Here is a 22,310-nt window from a genome sequence, read left to right as displayed (position 1 = left end):
CCAGCAGGTACACGTACGCACACACACCATCAGGCATAATCTCCTATTTCTTTGTGAACTTGCTTTAATAGATTCTCCCTCCTTCCCAGATGCACAAGACTCCACTCACATTGTAGGACCTTTATGTTCTAATTGCTAATAAAACAAAGGAACGTGTGACTTCATGACATTCTTCATCTTAGAAGAACATGCAGCCTACCCACTTATCATAAAAAAAACAGTACTTTGACATTTTACCCCAGTTCATTAATAAGGACAGTTTGGGGGGATTTTTTTCCCCCTTGGGCTATTTAACAACACTCACCTGATCACCTTTAACCATCAAAGGTACTATATGTAAGTCAGGACCTGGTCATCTGAACTAGTTTTTACTCACAAGTGGCACAGGGGTGTAACTTACATCTTGTTGGAGAGCTCGGTGCTAGGCGGACCCGTATATATTCTGAGTAAGGAAATACTCCATGAATAGGATTTCAGAAAACTGCAGATTAACAACCCATGAGGTCCATCCCTTTAAATTTTCATACTGAATATCTCTCTCATATATACTGAACACGCCTTTCCTTAGTGTATATACATCTCCTACTGAGCAGAATCGATCCTTTTCTGAGACTTGAAATTGTCGTGGAGTTAAGCTGTGTATCCGGTTGTCACATGCCAAGGTGTGCGCCCCTCTGCCTCCTCTGTCATCAGTGCCTACTGAATGCCACACAGTCTGCCAGGAGGACCATGATGGACAACGTGGCACCCAGAAGTGAATGAAATGTCAACAGTTTCACTTGCCCTCTTACTGAGCTTTTACGGATGGATTTACTAACATTGGCCACAGGGAGTCAGTCCTCTTTCAGGAACAGAACTAAAAACCCGCAGTAAAATGCAAATGCTGTCTGAAAGATCTTTGGAAAAAGCTATGATGCTTTACCATTTCCTTCGGCTTGTCTTCCTCTTCCCACAAGAATCATCGGTATCATCATCGCAGCTCTCATTTGTGAGGTGTCTTCTAAGACCAGCAGGAACCATGCTACACCTTCACGTAAATCAGCCCAGCTGAGTTTTACAGAGGTAGTACTAGCATCCTCAACTAACAAGACAAGTTCAGGGTGGTCAGGAGTCACTCTACATACAGTGAGCAGAACAATCCCAGCCCTCTGGCGGGGAGAGACCGCAATAAACAAATCAGTAAAATGGGCAGGTCAGGTAGCAAAAGTGCTTTAAGGAAAAATAGAAGTGGTAGGGAAAGAGGGAGGTAGGAAATACAGTCTCTGTCTCCCTACCTGGGACTCCAACACTGTGGTCAGAGAGGACCTCAGTAAGAAAGGGACATCTGCGGGGCACCTTGGTGGCTCAGTGGGTTACAGCCTCTGCCTTCGACTCGGGTCATGATCTCAGGCTCCTGGGATCGAGCCCCGCATCGGGCTCTCTGCTCGGAAGGGAGCCTGCTTTCCTTCCTCTTTCTCTCTGCCTGCCTCTCTGCCTACTTGTGATCTCTGTCAAGTGAATAAAGAAAATATTTTAAAAAAGAAAGAAAGAAAGAAAGAAAGAAAAGAAAGGGACATCTGCATAAAAGCCAGAAGAAGAGCTGTGGGCCAGGGAGGGTCTGAGGAAGGAGCATCATAAGGCAGTGAGAAACCCTATTCGGAGGTGTGCCTGGGTGTTTGAGGGAGGGCAAGGAAGGTGACAGGGGCACAGTGAATGAAAAGGAAAGTAGAGGAGGTGATTCAGAAAGGTGTGGGGGTGACGTAGGGATGGGGGGGGGAGACAGATAAAGTATAGATTTTACAAAGTAAACACTGTTCACCAAAATAGCTAGAGCTTTTCCATCAGGGATGGAAAGCCACTGGGAGGCTCAAGGTGGCGCACCTGGTGTGACTTCGGTTTAAAAGAGACCATAAGGGAGCAACGTGGGAGCAAGCAGACCTCTCAGGAGGCCAATGCCCCCAACTAGGCAAGAGATGGTGGCAACTTGGCCCATACAGTAGAAGAGAGGGGAGAAGTAATCAGATCCTGGATATACTTTATACACAGAGCCCCCAAGATTTGCTGCCACAGTAGGTGTTAGGTATGAAGGAGGAAGTCCGAGAGGACACCAAGACTTTTATCCTAAGAACACCAAAGGATGGAGCTGCCGTTTCTTTCATCAAAACAGATACTGCCTCCTTCTTCCCATCTGCTGTCACTGCTTTTTTCCCCTTCACTTAACACTTTCCTCCTTTCCTTCCTCCCCTTTTGTGGCTGCTGGCTCACAGGCACAAGTCAAACAACTGAGATTCCATGGCATCTGGCCTCTAATCCCAAAGAACTCAAAAATTAAAGTACTTACAACATTTTCGTTTTTCATTTGTTATCCCAGGGAATCTCGTCTTTTCTTAATAAAAAGTTACAACAAATAATTCAACTTGTTAAATAATAACTTCTTTGACTTTCTGTACTGTCTGTTCCCTCTTTGTTCTACTAGAACACACTCACCATTTCTTTCCACAGAAAATGATCTTACCATCTTTTTTTTTCAACGGTTCACTACATACATGTATGCTTGGACTCTTCTCTCCATCACTTCTAACTAATCCCAACTGCCAAAAACCAGTCTCCAGCGCGTCATTTTTTTTCCCCTCTCTTGACTCACAACATTGTCAAATTATTTATCTAAAATATTTTGCAATGTCAAAAGCACTGCAAATCCAACACTGACTTCTCATGTTATTTTAAAAAATTAAATCCTTTATTAAACTATATTAAAAACAAGGGATGTTAAACACAAGAACTGAGAACCTGGCAGTGCCTCTCAAGAGAAGACCACTGCCTTTTGGACGCGCGACCACTCCTCGCCTGTCCCTTCTATGACAGCCACCCAGCACTGCCCTGAAAAGTCACGGCCTGCAGTGCCTCTGGTAATTTTGAAAATCAAAAATACCTAAACACCTCCCCAAATAACTTCCCAGCTGAGAACCTATGAACTACAATAATCATGTAACTTACTGGGATACCACAATATATTTTACGGCAACTCCAGATTCTAAAAGCTGTTTCTCAAGGAACTTCCCAAAGATCCCACCGGCAGTGCAAACCCCCTGTGAAAGCCGCCTAGAATCCTACATATTTTCATATTAAGTGTTGACCTCAACAGCATTGTTTTCACATACCTACTTAACTAATATACTCAAGGTCCAAGTTTTATCACATGTGAGAACCAAAACTAACAATCCTATTAGTGTGGAGGCAGGGAGGAATCTTTCCAAACCTATTACTGAAACTTAATAATGCCACCAAACTTAAAAAAAAAAAAAAAATGCTAAATAGTTAAGTGCCTCTGGTTTTCCAATAGCAAATACTGAAAATCTTAAAATCACCAAGACTTCTATCCTGGCTTATGCCTTAGTTTCTTTTTTCAATTTCTATACCTGACCAAACTGCCTTGACTATTTCTACACATCCCTTCCATTCCAGCTTGCTGACATTTATCAGATAAAGTACAGTAGGCAGATACACAAATTTAGAGCATGCAAATTTTTATCACCTACTACACTTAGCTAAAAGCATTCTTTTTTTTTTTTTTTTTTTTTTTAGATTTTATTATTTATTTGACAGAAAGAGAACAGGAGAGCACAGGCAGGGAGAGTGGGAGAGGGAGAAGCAGTCCCCCCACTGAGCAAGGAGCCTGATGCGGGGTGGGATCCAAAGACCTTGAGACCAAAACCCAAGCCAAAAGGAGCCACTTAACTGACTGAGCCACCCAGGTACCCCAATATAGCACACATTCTTAGAAAACTAAGAGCATGGTCCTGATTGTACATATCTGTGGCTTCAGTAATATGTACATACTTAACTTTTCAAGATATTACTTCCAAATTCTAGGACAAATCATCCTTACAAATATTTAAGTTAATAATATCATAAAAATGATTTGATTATACATGACCCGTATCGATACAGCAACAATAATTAGGGTCTTTATTCCAATACTGGTTTCTTAAAGTGTCAAGATAACCTCAACTACTGCGAGGCTGCTGTCTCCTGACATGGAGCTCCAGAGACCAGAGAATGGAGAGAGATACACAGGATACTCCAGCCCCTGAGTCAGAACCTTCCAGGAGCCCCCCGCATCTCTCTATCACTCATCCTCTGAGATAAGGTAGAATAAACTAAGGACAGACACAAGGTAACATGAATGCAATACACATAACAGATTAAATAAACTGTCACATCTGCCCTTTGCAGACCTGTAAAATCTACACAACTGTATGAGAGGCAAAATAAAAGCAATGGCAGATTCTTTAAGATTAGTTTAAATCTAGAAGGAAGGGAGAGAATTGGGAAGATAATTACTTGATCTGATTTGTATATTCACTTATAAGTCACTGATATTATTTTCCAATTATTCTTCTGGGTCAGTTAAGCTCTTTTGGAGCTTTCTGGAAAATACTTAAATTTGCACATTCAGAGTCACTGGAAATAAGAGAACTGGTATGGTAAATCAAAATGTAACAGATCATAAATGTACTAAAAACATGGACTAGATGTGGGGCGCCTGGGTGGCTCAGTGGGTTAAAGCCTCTGCCTTCGACTCGGGTCATGGTCTCGGGGTCCTGGGATCGAGCCCCACATTGGGCTCTCTGCTCAGCACGGAGCCTGCTTCCTCCTCTCTCTCTGTCTGCCTCTCTGTCTACTTGTGATTTGTCTGTCAAATAAATAAATAAAATCTTAAAAAAAAAAAAAAACATGGACTAGATGCAAAGAAGTTTTAAAAATACTAATCTGTGAAAGAATTCTTAGAAAGTTTATAGCCTACATAAGAAAAGAAAAATATTCTGAAACGAATCACTGCGCAGAGTAGATCTTTTATGGTAAAGAAGCATCTTTACAGCAATCACAGAGATGATTAAGCTTTTAGTGGAGCAGCTGTACAGTGTTTAACACTGATCATAACTTACTATGACCAAAAGAATTTTGCAATCCAGAAACCTCTAGAAAAATAGTAAAAATATCTAAACTACGCCAACTTCTCAAAAGCAGTTTTTATTAACTTACAAACACAGATAGCATATTTGTAATTAAAAACTACCATTCATAACTCCTACCAGAAGAATGGAATCACCAAACTACAATCTATAAACTCTAGAGATGAATAATGAAAACATTTAGCACTTACTCAGATTAAGCAAAAACATGTAATTCATGAATACGGAATCTACCCAGGAATTTGTTAAATGCAAAATCATTCATTTTCCTTTTCTAAAATAACAAATACAATTTCACAAAAATAATCTCAACATCTAGTTTCACACTAAAAAATATACCCCAAGTCCCCTTGTAAAAGACAGACTACAGGGGTGCCTGGGTGGCTCAGTTGGTTAAAAAGCAGACGGTATTACCAAACCAAATAAGCGGAAGGGCAAAATCAAACCTGTTATGTTTATCATTTTAAGAATAAAGATCGTGTGCTTGTGTGTGTGTGTGTGTGTGTGTGTGTATAAAGAGAAAGAGACTGAGAATACAGCAAAGATTTGGAGGGTGTGATCTCTCGCTTCTCAAAACCCGACGCTCACGTCTCCCCCGCTCTAGAATGATTTCCACCCAGGCAAAAAGGCGACTGTACGGCAGAATGTATCACACAGAGGAATTTCCCTGCCTGCAAAGTAAGTGAGGGGATCCGCAGAATGGAAAGCTCACACATAAACCCATCATTTCTCCCACTTCAATACAGCAGTTTCCCCCCCAGCAGCCCAGAACACCACGGACAAATATCCCAGGGCCCGGTTCTCCAAATTCTTGGAACCGGGTGTCCTGACACAAGCCTGAATAAGGAAGCAGAGTCCAGCAAATTTACTCCAGGTGGGACAATCTGATCCTGACAACAGTTTCCACACGATGGAGGCAAAAAAACAGAAAGTAGATTGTTCTGAATGGCTTCAGAGGTGCAGAAATCCAATGAGAAAATGAGGTTGGTTAGAACTTCTGTTTAAAATATGTAAGTTGGTAAAAAAATAAAATAAAAAAAATAAAAATAAATAATAAAAAAATAAAATAAAATACGTAAGTTGGGGTGCGTGGGTGGGTGATTCAATCAGTTAAGCTCAGGTCAGGATCTCGAGGATTCCTGGGATGGGGCCAGGGGTGGGCACTGTGCTCAGCACAAAGTCTGCATCCCCCCCCATGAATAAATAAATAAATCTTAAAGAAAATACATATGTAAGTTTACATGAAACAAGAATGTTAAATAAGAGATCTGCAGACTAGGAAAGTACTATAAACCCAAAGTTAGACTGGCATTCTAGGGGTTTTTTTTCCTTCCCTTAGAATATCTCTACAGAGAAAAAAAAAAAAAACTTTTTCACACAATACTGCATCAAGCAGCCATTAACAAAGAACTGGCTTAGCAATCAATGTATAGCAAATGCTGATTATTTACCATTTATGTGGTTCGTTATGGACATCTATTTAAAAAATGCTCTCCTTTCTTCTGATTAAATTTACGCATCTATGTCATTATATTGCACTGAACACAGAACTTATTACATCATAAATTTCAGGTTTTGTTTAGGGTTCCTATAAAAATTCCCCTCAATTAACCCCACAATTAAAAATACTCGAGTTTCTCTAAAGAAATTAAAACATAATACTCTCATGTTAACATGTTACTCTGATACTCTTCCTCAGGGCACTAAAAACAAAAATATCACTGTCGGGGCGCCAGGGAGGACTCAGTCCGTTAAGTGTCTGCCTTGGTTCAGGTCATGAACCCAGGGTTCTGGGATGGAGGCCCAAGTGGCACTCTCTGCTCAGCAGGGAATCTGCTTGTCCCTTTTCTTCTGCTCACTGCCCCCCATGCGCATGCGCTCCTGACTGTCTCAAATAAATAAAATCTTAAAAAAAAAAAAAAAAAAAAGAATCACTGTCAGTTTTCTTGAAGTAATTCCATCCAATCAAAATACCCTTCAATTAAGAAGTTAATTTCCGTTCTTCATTTTCCAGAGTAGCTGGCAAAAAGTAGAGATGTAAAAATCCACATCAAAAGCTGGGTGGGCAGGAACACGAATGCTCTCCAGCCAGCCCCAGCTCCATGAAGAAAACTGCCCCACTCAAGAGCTGTAGTACAGCTCAACTCCCCTCCCTCCCAGTTCAGCTTAACCAACCGCTGACTATACATTCTGCCAAAGGGCATTCAAATCAAAGAACTTCTATAAAATGATAAAATGATACTTTTCTGATATTTTCCCATGTTAGACATGTAAAAACTTCAAACTATTTTAAAAGGAAAATTAAGTCAGTTCTTTCCTAACACTCAAATGTCAAGTTTCCAACTCAAACACAAAATTTCTAAAGCAAGACACCACATGGTCATTCATTTCACAATCCACCAAAATAAAATGAATTCTCAGTTGACCCCTTTGAGTTAATGTTTCTCCACTGGCGTTGCCAATACAGGTGTCACCTTTGTGATTAAACATTTAAAACTGAGAGATTTTCAGGAAGCCTACAATTCTGAATTTCTGAAATTCAGAAATTTCCTGAGATTCTGAAAATCTGAAAAAAATTCCTGAAATTCTGAAATTCCGAATTTCCTTAAAAAAAAAAAAAAAAAGGAAGAAAGAAAGAGAGAAAGAAAGAAAGAAAACTTCTGCAACATGGCGCCCAAGTATTCATTTTCTCGGACAAAGACTCTCTAAGAATCAACAGAGTCACCTTACCAGCGGCTAGCTGTTCAGAGCTTTTTTGATTCTTGCCTACAGGATAATATACGTAAGAAAACTCAACCTCCACAAACCATACATAAATGACAAGGCTTCCTGAATTCACAAGTAAAGAACCTAATGCAAAACTGGAAGTTATCCCAGACAGACTAACAACTTCAACTATATTTTGCTAAGATCCCAGGCATACTTCTGTTGCTACAAGATTCAAGGTCTTCTCCCAAGAGTTTATTAAGGTATTTATTATCTTGGTAGGGAGTGACTCACTCTAACTAAAGTCTGAGGTGTAGGGTCCACCATCTAAATATGCAAGTCCTTCTGTCCTCAAGAGCATTTTAACATAACTGCAACACCCACTGCCTGTACAGCACTGTCCATGTGTTGCTCGGCAGTTTTAATAGCTCTAGAACCTATGCGAGTTTTTATTTTTTAAAGGAAAGCAGGATTCCAAATAAAGAATTTGCAGTTCTTGTTTCAAGGTAAAGATACATGCCTCCCCACTTACGAAAAAAGATTGAAAGGCTATCTCTTGGTACCATCAGCAGTGGTAAACCAGAGAGCGTGACTCAAGTGCAGAGCAGCAGGAGGTTAAACATGTCAGTTCTAGAGGAGTCTGAGTCCCAGGTTAAATGCAAACTTGGCGGCTGGGCTCCCCAGATGTCATACGAGCAGTCATTATTCCACTCATCCCCGCTCCGGACCCACCACAAAAGCCCCAAAGGTCTTTAGGGAAAGAGGCAAGAGGACTTACTTAAAAGCAGAGCCCATGAGCACATGCAGCTGGGAGACCAGGGCAGGAGCCTGATTTCCCCACTGCCCCTTAGGAAAGCAGCTTTTGGCCACTTAGGATGAGCAACACAGAGCCACAGGGAGCTTCTGACTAAGGAATGCCACAAATGAAACAATGTCTAACAATTTAAAAAGATGAAATTGACAGGAAAGAGTGAGGTGTGAAAAGGGAAGGCAGAGAGACCAGAGAGACCAGGCAAGTCTGTTAAGAATTCGAGATGATGAGCGATAGGGGTATGTGGGTGTGAACCACAGGTAACAGCTGAAAAGAAACAAAAAACAAAATGACCGACACTACACAAGGGAAGAATGGATAGAACGTGTTCCAACTGAGCATGCAGTAAAAAGAGATGGTGAAGAGGAGTCCAATACAGGGAATGTGACTGCAAGAATGAATGTACTTTCAAGATAGAGCAGCCAGGAGCAGGGATGGTATTTAAGTGGACGGTGGTGAGCTCCATTTTAGACTTTGGGGAGAACAGACATCCACACGGAAAGCTGCATCCATCAAATGGAAAAAAACAGTCCTAGCACAGACTGCCTTCAAAGCTAGGGACGGAGATTCAGAAGTCTGCAGCCGCAAGGGGGTGCCTAGGGAAACTGCCAAAGGCAAAAATACCCAGAGAGAAGACTAAGGATTTGGCTTTGTGACAGTCATGGAAGGGACTAGAAAAAACCATGCGCCCTCCACCACCTTGCGGGGGCAGGGGGACCAAAAACCTTAAGGACTCAGAGGTGATTTGGAAGGCTTTCTCGCAGCAATAATTTTGCCACGCTATCCCTCAGGACTTGTTGTATTAAGAAAAGTAGCTAAGAAAAATGCTATTAATATTTTTGAAGAAACCTACAAGTATCAATTGCTTTCATATTCTTTATCGATCCGTCACAAAACATCCTGGTGAAAGAAAGAAGTAATCATTGTCCCCACTTTACAAACAGGAAGAGGAGAGGATAACTGAGCCACCCCTCACCACTGCCAGAAATAATTCAGCCCCTGTGGTGATCTGTGATATGCATTATTCCGTACACTGAGGCAGGGCTCGATTAAATTACTATGGAATTGCACAGACACAATATTTACCTCCCAAAACAAGTAAACTGACTTGCTCAACGTCCTCTAACAAAGACTAACAGAGCTTCACAATGAAAAACCTAAATTTATCCCAGGGACCCCCTGATGTACTTTAAAATAAAACTAAGGTCTTTGGGAATTACAGTGAAGTCCCTAAAATAAGCCTCACCGAGTGAGAAATGCTTAGAATGTCATATTTACATTGTTATTCCAAATTGTGCTTAATTTATACTGTCTTAATAACCCCTTGGGTAATGCGCAGGATTCGTACTGAAGTATGTAAGGGTTTGGTGAATCTCCAATTTCTTTTCAGTTTTAAACAGCATCATTTAAATTACTTGAAAATGCCATAGAGTTTTCCCACCAGAGTTTAATGTAGTCTTCGTGGAACTACTTATATGCACATGTAAAAGCTGTAGGTTTTACCAATTCCCAGAAAGGCTGCCCACAGTAATCAAACTAACAGTTGCACTTAGCTTTACATATTTCAGGCAAGCTGTGCCAAGAAGTAATTTAGCTCTTTCAAAGCAAAGCCTATCAGATGATTTATTGCAAGAGCTACAAAATATTCTTTTCACCAAAATGGCTGGCAAACATATAAGTAATTCAGTGAAACCTCCTTTATTGCATGTTCCAAAAGAGTAATAAATGAAACACAGTATAGGTATGACTTGAACCAAGACTCCAAGAATAAATACTATACAGTACTGAGAAAAATATTCTAAGTGTATTTCACTCCAAATGAACCAGATTTACTACATACAATAACTAATTCATGCTCCGAGGAAGTGGGGGCAGGGAATGAAAGGCATTCCCTTTACGAAAGAATATTTAAATGACACATACATTCATTCCAGTGAAATTCTGCAGGTATTCCGTAACTGAGAAAGCCACCCCATTACCAAATGTGGTCCAACAGCACATCTCTTTTCCTATGTTCTACTTATCTACTAACTTCTAACTAAAGATCACTTAATCCACAATAAAAATTCAATCCACACTATCTATACTTTCAAAGACTACAAAGAAAGATGTGACAGCCTACACTTCCTTTGCCCACAGGAAGCTGTGTTAATGATGCGCGTGTGCCACAAAGACCAAGAGTGATCTTTCAGTTATAAACTTATCATAAAGTTAAAAGTTAGATAAGCCTTCAAAAGGATACTATTTCCTCGGGACAAATGCATCACTTTCCGTGAACTGGTAGGAAGAAAGGAAGGAAGAAGGAAGTGAAAAAGGGAGGGAAGGTGGGAGAAAGAGCGCGAGAGCGAGAGGGGAATAAAGGGAGGAAGAAAGGAAGGGAGTGAGGGAGAGAGCAAGAAGAAAAAAAAAAAAGATCTTAGAAAAACTAGTCTGGTCTCTACCACCAATCTTCAACGGGTTGCTTCAAGGAGTATCATTTTCCAGAAGACAGTTGTTTCTGTGCTATTCAAGTATAATAGGCCACAAGCTTACGTGAGTCACCACGCATCAACTCTATACAAATTTATTTAAATCCGTAATAATTTAACCAAATACAGGCAACGTTGATCCTAGGCCATGTAAACACCTTCATAGTCTCCAGGTTATCTCAACTTGCTTTATCGCTTGCCACAGAAGTGCTGAAAGTAGACGACTCAAAAATATCATAAAGACACACACCGTGGGGCGCCGGGTGGCTCAGCCGGTTAAGCAGCTGCCTTTGGCTCAGGTCATGATCCCAGGGCCCTGGAATCAAGCCCCATGTGGGCTCCCCCGCTCAGGCAGGAGTCTGCTTCTCCCTCTCCCTCTGCCTGCCATTCTGCCTACTTGTGCTCTCCATCTCTCTGTCAAATAAATAAAAAAAAATCTTAAAAAAAAGACACACACAGAGGAAGAGACCAAAACAGGCCAGTTAAGTCCATTTTCCCCCTTCAAGGTGGACTTCATGTAAACCATAGAGTCTAGTCTTACAGTTCTTTGACTAAAGAGAGTCCACAGACTGCTTCACTGAGTCCACCATCCAGTCAGATGGGCCTTCCTTTAATGCAGTGGTTGAGAACTGGGTCCCCACCAGGGGACATCTGGCAATGTCTGGAGACTTTCTCAGTTGTGCAGACTGGGGGGATCTCACAGGTAGAGATAAGGGACACTGCCAAAAACCCTACAGTGTACAGGATAGCCCCCAAACAAAGAATTACGCAACCCCAAATGTTCATCGTGCCAAGGCTAAGAAATCTACTTTAATAGAACCTAAATAATGCTTTCAGTAATGGAGTCCATAGCCTTCAGTTGCTCTAGGAAGATGATTTTAGCAGCTCTAATTATAAACTTCTAACTTCAAAAGGAGAGAGCCAGACCTCTAACCAAATGCTAGGAGTGACAGCGCAACGTATGGGCACCACACAAGCCACAGACTGCTGGCCACACGTCAGCAGTATCAGTAATAATGACTGTCAGGTAATGTCCCCATCATCTGGAAACTCCCCGTATCTATACATCGCCACACAAGTCTGATGATCTTCCCCCACTGTCCGCCTACTCCCTTTTTCACTCCCACTATGGAGTTCTCTCGTGCAGCCCACAGGCTTTCCTTTCCTCTGCCTGAGTATTAAAAATAGCATGAAAAGCAAGTTGGAAGATGTGAAAATAGTAAATAACCTGAGGTGCTTTCCATCCCGGAAAGTCTATGATTTAACAGGACTTAAAAGGTTTGTAAATCAGATCTGGAACTTGAAAAGAGCTCGGCAGCTTAAAGAAACAGTCCCGTGAATAAATAAACATCTAACGTAAAATAACCATCAAAAGAGTATGTGTGCAAATAGATATATATGTATATGGAACTGCACAGACCCAGCTCAGGGAGAAGAGAATAAAAGGAGCTGAAATTGACTGCTGCTTCTTATAACTGCACTGATAGAAAAAATACATATTTAAACGCTAATAGACAGAATTTACATGTCCACGTATTTTTTTTTTAATTACAAAACTTTATAATACACAACAGGAAAACCTAAACAGATCTTAATGAAAAGAGAATTTCAGGCTATAGAAACCTTACTGATCAATATGGACTTGGCAAATAATGGCCCACCCATATATATTACACAGCCACTAAAAATCATATTGACTAACACTTCAGGGCATGAATATATACCCCCAATATAGAGTAATATAGTAAGAAGTAAGAATATAGTAAGAAGATAGGTATGAATAATACACACAATGATATCAATCCTGTATAAAATATAAACACATAGAAGTGAGTAAATTTACATAAGAAATACACACACGCACAAGACAGACATGCAGGTGAAGGAGGTATGCCAAAACGTTAACGGTGGTGATCTGAGGACTGGGAAGATCAGGGCTGATTTCTCCCCTTCTCTGTGCTGTTCTCCATGTTCATATTGTCCTACGGTGAGAATCATGTTATGTTCTGTACTCACAAAACGAAGAGATTATTAAATTTAAACTATACTGTTTCCGGAACTGTCCACGAAATTAGAAAAAACACATCTGAATGTGCCAACTTTTCAATTAAAGAAACCACCTTCCGAATCAAGAAAAGCGAAGTTTCACTGAGTGTTATTATTGTGTGTCTGTTATTTTCCTAAACACTACAGCATATTAACTTATTTAAATCAAACCAAAAAGGACCCGGAGAAAGAGCCCTGGAATGAGAGAAGCTGTGAACCATCTCCGTCTCACTGTGGATTGCAACCTCAGTTTCTACAGACTGAAACGAGGGGGTTTAATACCATCATCTTTGAAGGTCCTCTCCAGGCTACAATGAGAGTCTACAAATGACGAATACGGTTGAGGAAGTGTTTGTAAGGAAGCTTCTAGAGAATGATGGGGCAGCTGCAAGCCATCTCAAACACAAAACCCTCTATAAAAAAAAAAAAAAAAAAACATAATTACATGTCTCGGTTCCTCCTCAATATTTGTACAACAAATTTCATGACATGTTAAAAAAAAAAAAAAAAAAAAAGGTTGGAGGCCCACATTTTCACAGTACGTGGCCATAACTGATCGATGGGATAGGAAGTCTGGTAAGGGAGGTAAAAGATTTCACCAAAGGTTGCGCTTCTGGCTCAGTTATGGTTCCTTTTAACAAGAAACCTGTAATAAACAAAAACTTCATGAAATATTTTAGTCGTGTTCTGGGGGCGACCCTTTCAAAGGTCTGATGAACGGGGGCCCAAAGACCGACTGGAAGTCACCAAAAGGCGTTCCACTTGTGAAATAAAACCCAAAAACCCCAATACAACACTGAATGGAAAATGAGGGGCCAGCACGAATCCCCTTTCTTAGGGGAAATTGCAGCTGCGTAGCTCAAGGAATTTGGGCTTCCCGGTTAACATCGCGGGATTGTTCCCGAAGCTCCCCCGCCGGGCAGAAGGCGCCCAGTCGCGGCTCCGCGGTTCACGCGTGGGTCCGAGAGAAGCACCGAGGTCTGGGCATACCCTTGACCTCTGAGGGATACTTCGCGTCTCCCTTGGCCCCGTCAAAAACAGGTCCGTGGGTGTCTTGGGGAGCAAAATTAATACATAAGTGCGACGTCGGCTAAAAACAAAAACGCCGGTGGGTCTGCGGTGGAAACACTAAAGGCGACCATTTCCAGGTGGGAACCGCACAAAAACTATTTAGGAAACACAAAGACGCAAGACACAAAACGAATTAAGAACGCGAGGGGGAGAGCCACACTCGGGCGGAACACAAAAGAGGAGAGCATCAACGGCTGCAAACTGGCGCGGCCCCGGGACCCCGCGTGCGCCCTCGCCGTCCGGGGACACGGGGACCGGGTGGACCCGCAGCCGCCGCCCGGCCTCGCCGCGCACACGCGTCCCCCTGGCGGGGCGCGCGGCGACCCAACGGCCACAAAGCGAACCGCACACAACTTCGCCGCGGCGGGCCCCAAGGTCGGCCCCGGGGGGGCTCGGGCGCGGGAAGGAGGAGCGGGGAGCCCCGGCGGCCCGCGCCCGGCTCCGGGAGCCCCGCCCGCCCGGGACGCCGGGTCCTCGGAGGGGGCGCGTCCGCCCGCCCGCCCGCCCGCCCGGCCCTGCGCGCCCGGTCCCCGCGGGTCGCCGCCGCCGCCGCCTCCTCGCTGTTCGCGGGCAGCGACGGGCGTCCCGGCGCCGAGCCCGCCGCCGTCCCGGAAGCCGCCCGTCCCGGCCGCCCCTTACCTGCGCCCGCCGCGCCCCGCGCCTCAGAGCGCCGAGAGCCGCCGCCCGCGCCGCCGCTGCCGCCGCTCCGCCCGCCCCGGCGTCCGCGGCCGCGCCGACGCCATCTTGGCTCCGGTCGGAAGTGACGTCGGGCGGCGCCGGCCGCGGCCCCGGGACCCCGCACGGCCCGCACCGTCGCCGAGGGCCGCGACCCCGGGGCGCGCGGGCCCCCACCCCCGGGTCGCACAGGCGCGGAAGTCCCCGGGCCGCGCCGCCGCCCCTCAGACTCGCGCCGGCCCAGCCGCGCTGGCGGGGACTCCGCGGACCCCGGCGACAGGCGCCCGCGGCTCGCAGCGACCAGTCTGACCGCACCGAGGGCTTGGAATTCTGAGCGGCTCAAAGTTACTGCGGGAATCCGCAGCCTTCGGAGGAAGAAGAAAAATGGGCTCATCCCTGAGTTCCTGTCAGATAAACATACGTCCCATTCTTGGCTCATCCTCGAAGGACCAGTCTAGCGTCACCCAAAAAGCTCAAGCGCCAAAAGGGCAGATGCACCTGGTGTCACTTGCTTCTTGAGGGCGCACGAGTATGGACTGCCCCCTCCCACCCTGTGCCTGGCCCTGTGCTCGGTGCCCCAGCCACGTCAGACCCAGAACGGGACCTTGTCCTTGTCCTGGTGGGACTAAACTGTGAACAAACAAGGGAGCACATCGGTGGCTTGGGGGGCTCGGAATAACCCCTGCCGCGGAGGAGGGCAGCGTTGAATGGGGAGATTGGCTGGCAGGAAAGGAGTCTGGAGTCTGGGAGAGGGAGAGTTGGGGGGTGGGGGTCTCACGAATAGGTGGTATCGAAGGCCCATGAGCGCTTGAAAATAAATTTATGCCTGAGAATGAAATCGGGAAGAATGAAAATGGAATGGGTAACATTAGGCCTCCGTGGAAAGGACCCATCCTAAAGAAGAGACATTGAGAGGCAGGTGTGCAAGTCCATTTAGGTAACCGGGGTTTAATCTTAAGAAAACATGATGTATATAACATATACCATGTTAATATTGCAAAGGGTTGATAAAGCCAATGACCCAGTCCGTATAGTTTAAAAAAAAAAAAAAAAAATCAAGATAAGGACGCGTGGGTGGCTCAGTTGGTTAAGCGGCTGCCTTTGGCTCAGGTCATGATCCCAGCGTCCTGGGATCGAGTCCCACAACCCGCTCCTTGCTTGCGGGGAGCCTGCTTCTCCCTCTGCCTCTGCCTGCCACTCTGTCTGCTTGTGCTCACTCTCTCTGACAAATAAAATCTTTAAAAAAAAAAAAAATCAAGATAACTTCATCAGAGTAAATTTCATCAAGGCCTTAAAAAGTGACGGTCAGCACAGAGCCTAAGGAGAGCCTTAGGCTCTCTTTCCCTCTGCTATCATTAGAGGGAAAGAGAGCCTAATCTGGGAGATACTCCTATGCATGTTACTAAAGCAGACATCAGACTTTCTATTTCTTACCTAAATCAATGCCCTGCAACAGGATCCATGCATTAAAATTATCTGGAGTATCTGCAAAAAAAGAGAGAGAGAGAGATGAGAGATGCCCCCGTTTCATCCACAATTAAAACACTGACATACAGGGGCGCCTGGGTGGCTCAGTGGGTTAAAGCCTCTGCCTTCGGCTCAGGTCATGATCTCAGGGTCCTGGGATCGAGCCCCGCATGGGGCTCTCTGCTCAGCAGGGAGCCTGCTTCCCCCTTCCCTCTCTCTGCCTGCCTCTCTGCCTACTTGTGATCTCTGTCTGTCAAATAAATAAATAAAATCTTTAAAAAAAAAAAAAAAAAAAAAAAAAAAAAAAAAAAAAAAAACACTGACATACAAATCAAAATTTAAAAAAACAATCTCCGTGCCGTCTGGCATTCAACAGAATGCAAAGATAAATAAAGGAACATCAGGTTAGAAGGAACACGGTGACATATAGTAGACATATATTAGATAACATCATGCCAAGAGGTGTTTGACAGAGTAGTCAGTGGGCTCCATCCGTCGTTAATCTGAAATGACTGGGTGTATTTGTTTTCAGTTGCTCTTGTAACAAGTTACCATAGCTGTGCAGCTCTAAACACCAGAAATGGATTCTCTCACAGTTCTAGAGGCCAGGAGTCCCACATCAGTATCACTGGACCAAAATCAAGGTGTCAGCAGGGCCACATTCCTGCTGGAGGCTCTAAGGAAGAATGGTTCCTTGCCTCTTCCAGCTTCGGGTGGCTGCCAGCATTCACAGGCTATGGCCACATCCCTCCAGTCTTTGAGGCCAGCATCTCTAAATCTCTCTGCTCCAGCTCCACATCACGTTCTCATCTATCACTTGAGCTCAGATTTCCATCTGTGTCCCTCCTATGAGGATATATGTGATTGCATTTCGGATCCGCCCAGATAATCCAGGATAATCTCTCCATCTCAAAATCTTTCACATAATCACCTCTGCAAAGACTTCTTTCCATATGGGAATTAGGATGTGAACAAACCTTTGGGAGCATTATTTAGCCTGCCACACTGGGTATATCCTCCGCTCTCCTAAATTACCCCCAATCAACCGCTGCATATTTTCCCTCTGTATTTTTCTTGAGCGTGTTAATATTCTTCAACCTGCGCCACTTTTCAGGATAGATATTACATTTATTTTACCAACTTAACTGAAAAAAGATGCTGTCAAGAACACAATGTAGTTTCATGAGTGTTTATTATCTGTCTGATGTGCTAAACATTACTCTTTTGCCTTGTTGAAAACATAAAATATATTGCTAAAAGATGAGGGAAGGAAATTCAGACATTTTCATCATGTCTCATGGACAATTTCTATATTGGGATGGAAGTATAAAATGCACTCTTTGTCTAAATCAGTAACATGAATGAAGCTCTACTCTCTGCAGGTACATCTAGTGTAGGTTCTGACCTGTTTTGTATTTGGGGGTGCGGTACCCTTCCAGGGGACATATCGTCATTCACCACAACATCCCAGGACGCAGAACTGTCTGGCACATGGTAAACACTAGATAGATGTTTTTAACAGGGAAAAGTCTTCTCTCTGGCTCTTCTGAATTGGCTGGGTTACAGCAAGTATGTGTGGACCAAAGAGACAGTGCATTAAAAAGACAGCATATGGTTATAATAGGAACCACAGAACTTCTGCTCAGCAGAGCAGCCAGAAGACCTACAGCAGTGCTCCTAAAAAGATGAAAGATTTTACAACCAAGATTAAAGAATTTACAACACATCACCAATGGGAATGTCAGTGGGCTTAAAATTCCTTGAATGATAACAATAGTGATTCTCTACGGGCTTCTACTCGAGGTAATTTGCATAGACTGTCTTATTCAGCCTCTGGTCAACCCTGTAGGGTGAGAACTATCCTCATTTTACAACTGAGGACACCGAGGCCAGCAAAAGTTCAAGAATCTGCCCAGTGAGTCACAAAGCCAGGTTTTCAATCTAGACAGTTTAGCCACCTCTTAAGCTGCAGATTTACCAAATAAACTCTACTCCCTACACACATGTGCACGCACTGGAAAGCCCGAGAGCTGGTTCGGGTAACTCTCCCACTAGATGATTTCAACTACTTGTTCCCAAACCCAGATACTTGTGGTAAGAATTGGGATGTGTCTTTTCAGTATCAGCATAAGGAGACCATTCTAAGTAGTCCCCCTGGACTGTCGGGCAAGAGCATTTCATGATCACAGGGAAAGAGAACTGGGTGTCTAGGGTAATGGCATCAGATGAACTCACATTTGTCCAAGAAACACATCATTTACTTCAAACAAACAAACAAAAAACACCAAAAAACAAAAACAAAAAAAACCACACCTGCGTCTCCTTTCTTGGTACGAATGGTTTCCAATGAGACAAACAACAGCAGCCATTTTGCAGACTAAGAAGCAAAAGCACAGATAGTAGAGGGGCATAGCTGGTCACTTCCAGAGACAAGACTCAAGAACCTGTCCTGTGTCAAAGTCCGTGATCTGTCTACTGGCTGTTGCTTCCCAGTCACCGAGGAGCCCTTAGCACTACAGTCTCTGGGCACTGCAGAGAACACAAAGGGACAGAGCCACCATCCCTGCCCTCCAAGAACTCGGCTCTAGTGGAGCAGTCTGAGCCTGCTTACAAAAGCACCGCAGAGCACAGTGTGAGAGCAGAACAACATCGTTATGCTCCCTGCTCCGTCTGGGCTTGCGTCCCATTCTTCTTTTATCGATATTACTTTAAGGCAACCTACTGAGTGCAAGAAAATATCTGCAAATCATACATCTGATAAGGGATTAGCATGCAAAATATATAAAGAACTCATACAACTGAAGAGAAAAGAAAATTAAAACCAATGAAGAGAAAAGAAAATTAAAAACTATTTGAGATAGAGATCCGAATAGACATCTTCACAAAGAAAACATAAAAAACAGCCAACAGGTGCATGAAAAGATACTCAGCATCCCTGGTCATCAGGGAAATGCAAAGAAAACCACTGAGAATGGCTATTATCAGAAAAACAAGAAATAACAAGTGTTGGTGAGGATATGGAGAAAAGGGAGCCCTCGTGCACTGTTGGTGAGAAGGTAAATCATTGTGGAGGTTCCTCAAAACATTGTGGAGGTTCCTCAAAAAATTAAAATTAAAACTACTATATTATGCTGCAATTCTCCTTCTGGGTATTTATTCAAAGAACATGAAAACACTAACTTGAAAAAACAGATGCCCTCTCATATTTATTGCAGCATTATTTACAATCACCAAGACATGGAAGCAACCAAAGTGCCCATCAGTGGATGAGTGAATACATTTGGGTATCTACCTATTTCATTAGTGTATGATACATATACCACATTCTTTCTGTATCTCTATTAAGTAGTATATGTAACATAGTATATGTTATATATGATGTTAGACATTATATATAACAATATGTTATATAACATAATATATAGACAGAGTTATAGATAGATAGGTAGGTAGATATATCTTAAAGGTTCTCATCACAAGAAAAAAGGTCTGTAACTATGTATGGTTGATGGAGGTCAATCAGACATTGTGGTGATCATTTCACAATGTATACAAATATCAGTTCAGGGGAGTCTGGGTGGCCCAGAGGGGTAAACCTCTGCCTTCGGCTCAGGTCATGATCTCAGGGTCCTGGGATTGAGCCTCATATCAGGTTCCCCGCTCAACAGGAAGTCCACTTGTGTCTGTGCCTCTGTCCTGCTCATGCACGCTCTCTCTCTCTCTCTCTCTCTGCCTCAAGTAAATAAATAACCTTTTTTAAAAATACCAAATCTTTATTTTTAAAAACATGGAGTGTTGGGGAGGGGCCGGACAAAAGCATATGAATGAATTGAGATTTTAAAACAGTTGTGGTTTGTCTAATAACCTGTCCTAGAATGAAACAACGAAGAATCATGTACGAAGAAAAAAAAGAGGAAAAAACCCCAATCCCAAGATACCAACATTTCTAACCAAGTCAAACTCATGATCCCCTCCAAAGACGTGTATTCTATCCTATAAGAAAATTCAGAGTGCTGTTTCTAGATTTTTCCATCGTACTTCTTACACCACACCTTTAGACACAAACTTACCCATAAATCTGCTTAAAAGTTCAGAATGTGCTGTGCCGAGGTCCGCTGTGGCGGCGTCCGCTCCTATTTCTGAGCCCCTGTATAACAAGCTCAAAGGCCGATGCTGTTTTGTCCTAGAGATTACAAAGGGAGGTTTATTACAGTCTTCATTTTCCTTGAAGGCAGAATTAATTCACTAATACACCACCATGAGACCATGAATAAAACATCTAGGTTGGCAGCAAAAACACAGAGGGAAAATATTTTTCAGCTGGAAATAGCAAGCAGTACACGAAGGAATAGAAGATACATCGGGTACAGAAATAGGCAGAAAGCATGGAGGCAGCGAAGCCCCAAGCCTGCCTTTGCTTCCCCAGATTGAAGCTCCTGTGTGCCCCTTTACGGGGTGGTCTATGGACAGGTTGGCCCATCCTCCCTGTGCAGACGGTACCCCTTCATCTGCCGCCCGAACCAGGTGCCACGCTTCTCACTGCCCCCATCCCTGTTCTGGAAATGGCTTGCTCTGTTTTTCCCCAGCTTGCTCTTTCTCTGGAATTTACCCATCACCCTTCGTCTCCTCCATCTGAATTTTGGGTCTTCTCGGAAGCTGGTGTTGTGATAAAATCTTCCATTAGGAATCATAGCAGATTCCCAGGGCTGCCTTAACAACAGAGTACTGCAGACACGATTCCTCCAAGCAACAGACATGTAATGCACAGCTCCGGAGGCCGGATCTCTGAAATCAAAGGGCTGGCAAAGACGGCTGGTTCCTGCCAGGGGCTCTGAGGGACAATCTCCCCCACGCCTTTCTCCTAGAGTCTGCTGATCATCTTGGTGTTCCTTGGCTTGTAGACGCATCCCTCCAAACCTGCCTCCATGCTCCCGTGGTCATCTTTTTCTTTTTCTTTCTTTTCTTTTCTTTTTCTTTCTTAGGGATCATGTGTTAGTGATTTTTAGTCCAACTCCTTTTTTTTTTTTTTTTAAGATTTTATTTATTTATTTGAGATGAGTGAAAGAAAGAGCAGAAGCAGTGGGGTGGGACAGAGGCAGAGGGAGAAGCAGTCTCCCCACAGAGCAGGGAGCTGGACTCCGGGCTCAATCCCAGGCCCCCAGGATCATGACCTGAGCCAAAGGCAGACCCTTAACCAACTGAGCCACCCAGGCACCCCATCTCAACTGTTCTTGTTATTGTTACATCTCCTATCCCAAAAGCCTCTTTAGACATTTCTTTCAAATTGCCCCCCTCACCATGAAGTGTTAATATCCCTGTCTGTCTGTTTTTGTTCTGCGTGTGTATCGGTGCTTTGTACTCTGCGGAAGTACTATAGCCATGGTCACGAAAGAGCAAACACGTGTTTTAGCCGAGAATAAACTCATCTTTTAGAGAAGATTATAAACAGCTTTTTTTTTTTTTTTAAGATTTTTATTTATTTATTTATTTGACAGATCACAAGTAGGCAGAGAGGCAGGCAGAGAGAGAAGAGGAAGCAGGCTCCCCGCTGAGCAGAGAGCCTGATGCAGGGCTCGATCCCAGGATCCTGGGATCATGACCTGAGCTGAAGACAGAGGCTTTAACCCACTGAGCCACCCAGGCGCCCCTATAAACAGCTTTTTTAAAATTTAAAGTTAAAATACCCATGACATAAAATTCACCATTTCAACTGTTTTTAAGTGTCTGGCTCCGTGATAGTAAGAACATTCACGCAGGTATGCAGGCATCTCCACCATCCATCCACCTCCAGAACTCTTCTCTTGGTCCCAAACCAGAACTCTGCATCCTTGAAAATATCACTCCCTTTCTGCCTCTCCCCTGGTCCCCTGGAAACCTCCATTCTGTTCTCTTTGTTAATTTGACAGCTCTATGCCCCTCTTGTAATTGGAAGAATCAGACAGCATTTGTCTTTCTGTGCCTGGTTTATGCCCCTGGGTGTCACAGCCTCAGGGTTCATCCAGGTGTCAGAATTCCTTTCCTTTTTAAGGCTGAGTAATAGCCCATTGTGTGTATGGACCACATTTTGTTTGTCCGTTCATCTGTCAGAGGGTTGCTTTCCCTTTTTGGCTA

General features: G+C 43.6%; 1 protein-coding gene across 8 annotated transcripts in view; it reads right to left on the bottom strand.

The window, feature by feature from the left end:
• Window positions 1–14,806, bottom strand: part of PRDM2 (PR/SET domain 2) — a 126,198-nt gene extending 111,392 nt beyond the window's left edge. For 5 of the 8 annotated variants that reach the window (XM_059137559.1, XM_059137562.1, XM_059137563.1 and 2 more), the window contains exon 1: window positions 14,697–14,806. The gene's annotated coding sequence lies outside the window, so the exon portion shown is untranslated. Of the gene's footprint in view, window positions 1–922; window positions 941–14,060; window positions 14,079–14,696 lie in introns of those variants that run through there. The other 3 variants (XM_059137565.1, XM_059137560.1, XM_059137561.1) reach the window with 3 other exon arrangements.
• Window positions 14,807–22,310: the final 7,504 nt, after the last annotated feature.

Source organism: Mustela lutreola, chromosome 10 (genome assembly GCF_030435805.1).
Source record: "Mustela lutreola isolate mMusLut2 chromosome 10, mMusLut2.pri, whole genome shotgun sequence".
Classification (NCBI taxonomy): domain Eukaryota; kingdom Metazoa; phylum Chordata; class Mammalia; order Carnivora; family Mustelidae; genus Mustela; species Mustela lutreola.
The sequence above is the reverse complement of the archived record's forward strand: the minus strand, read 5'-3'. Positions and strand labels throughout refer to the sequence as shown.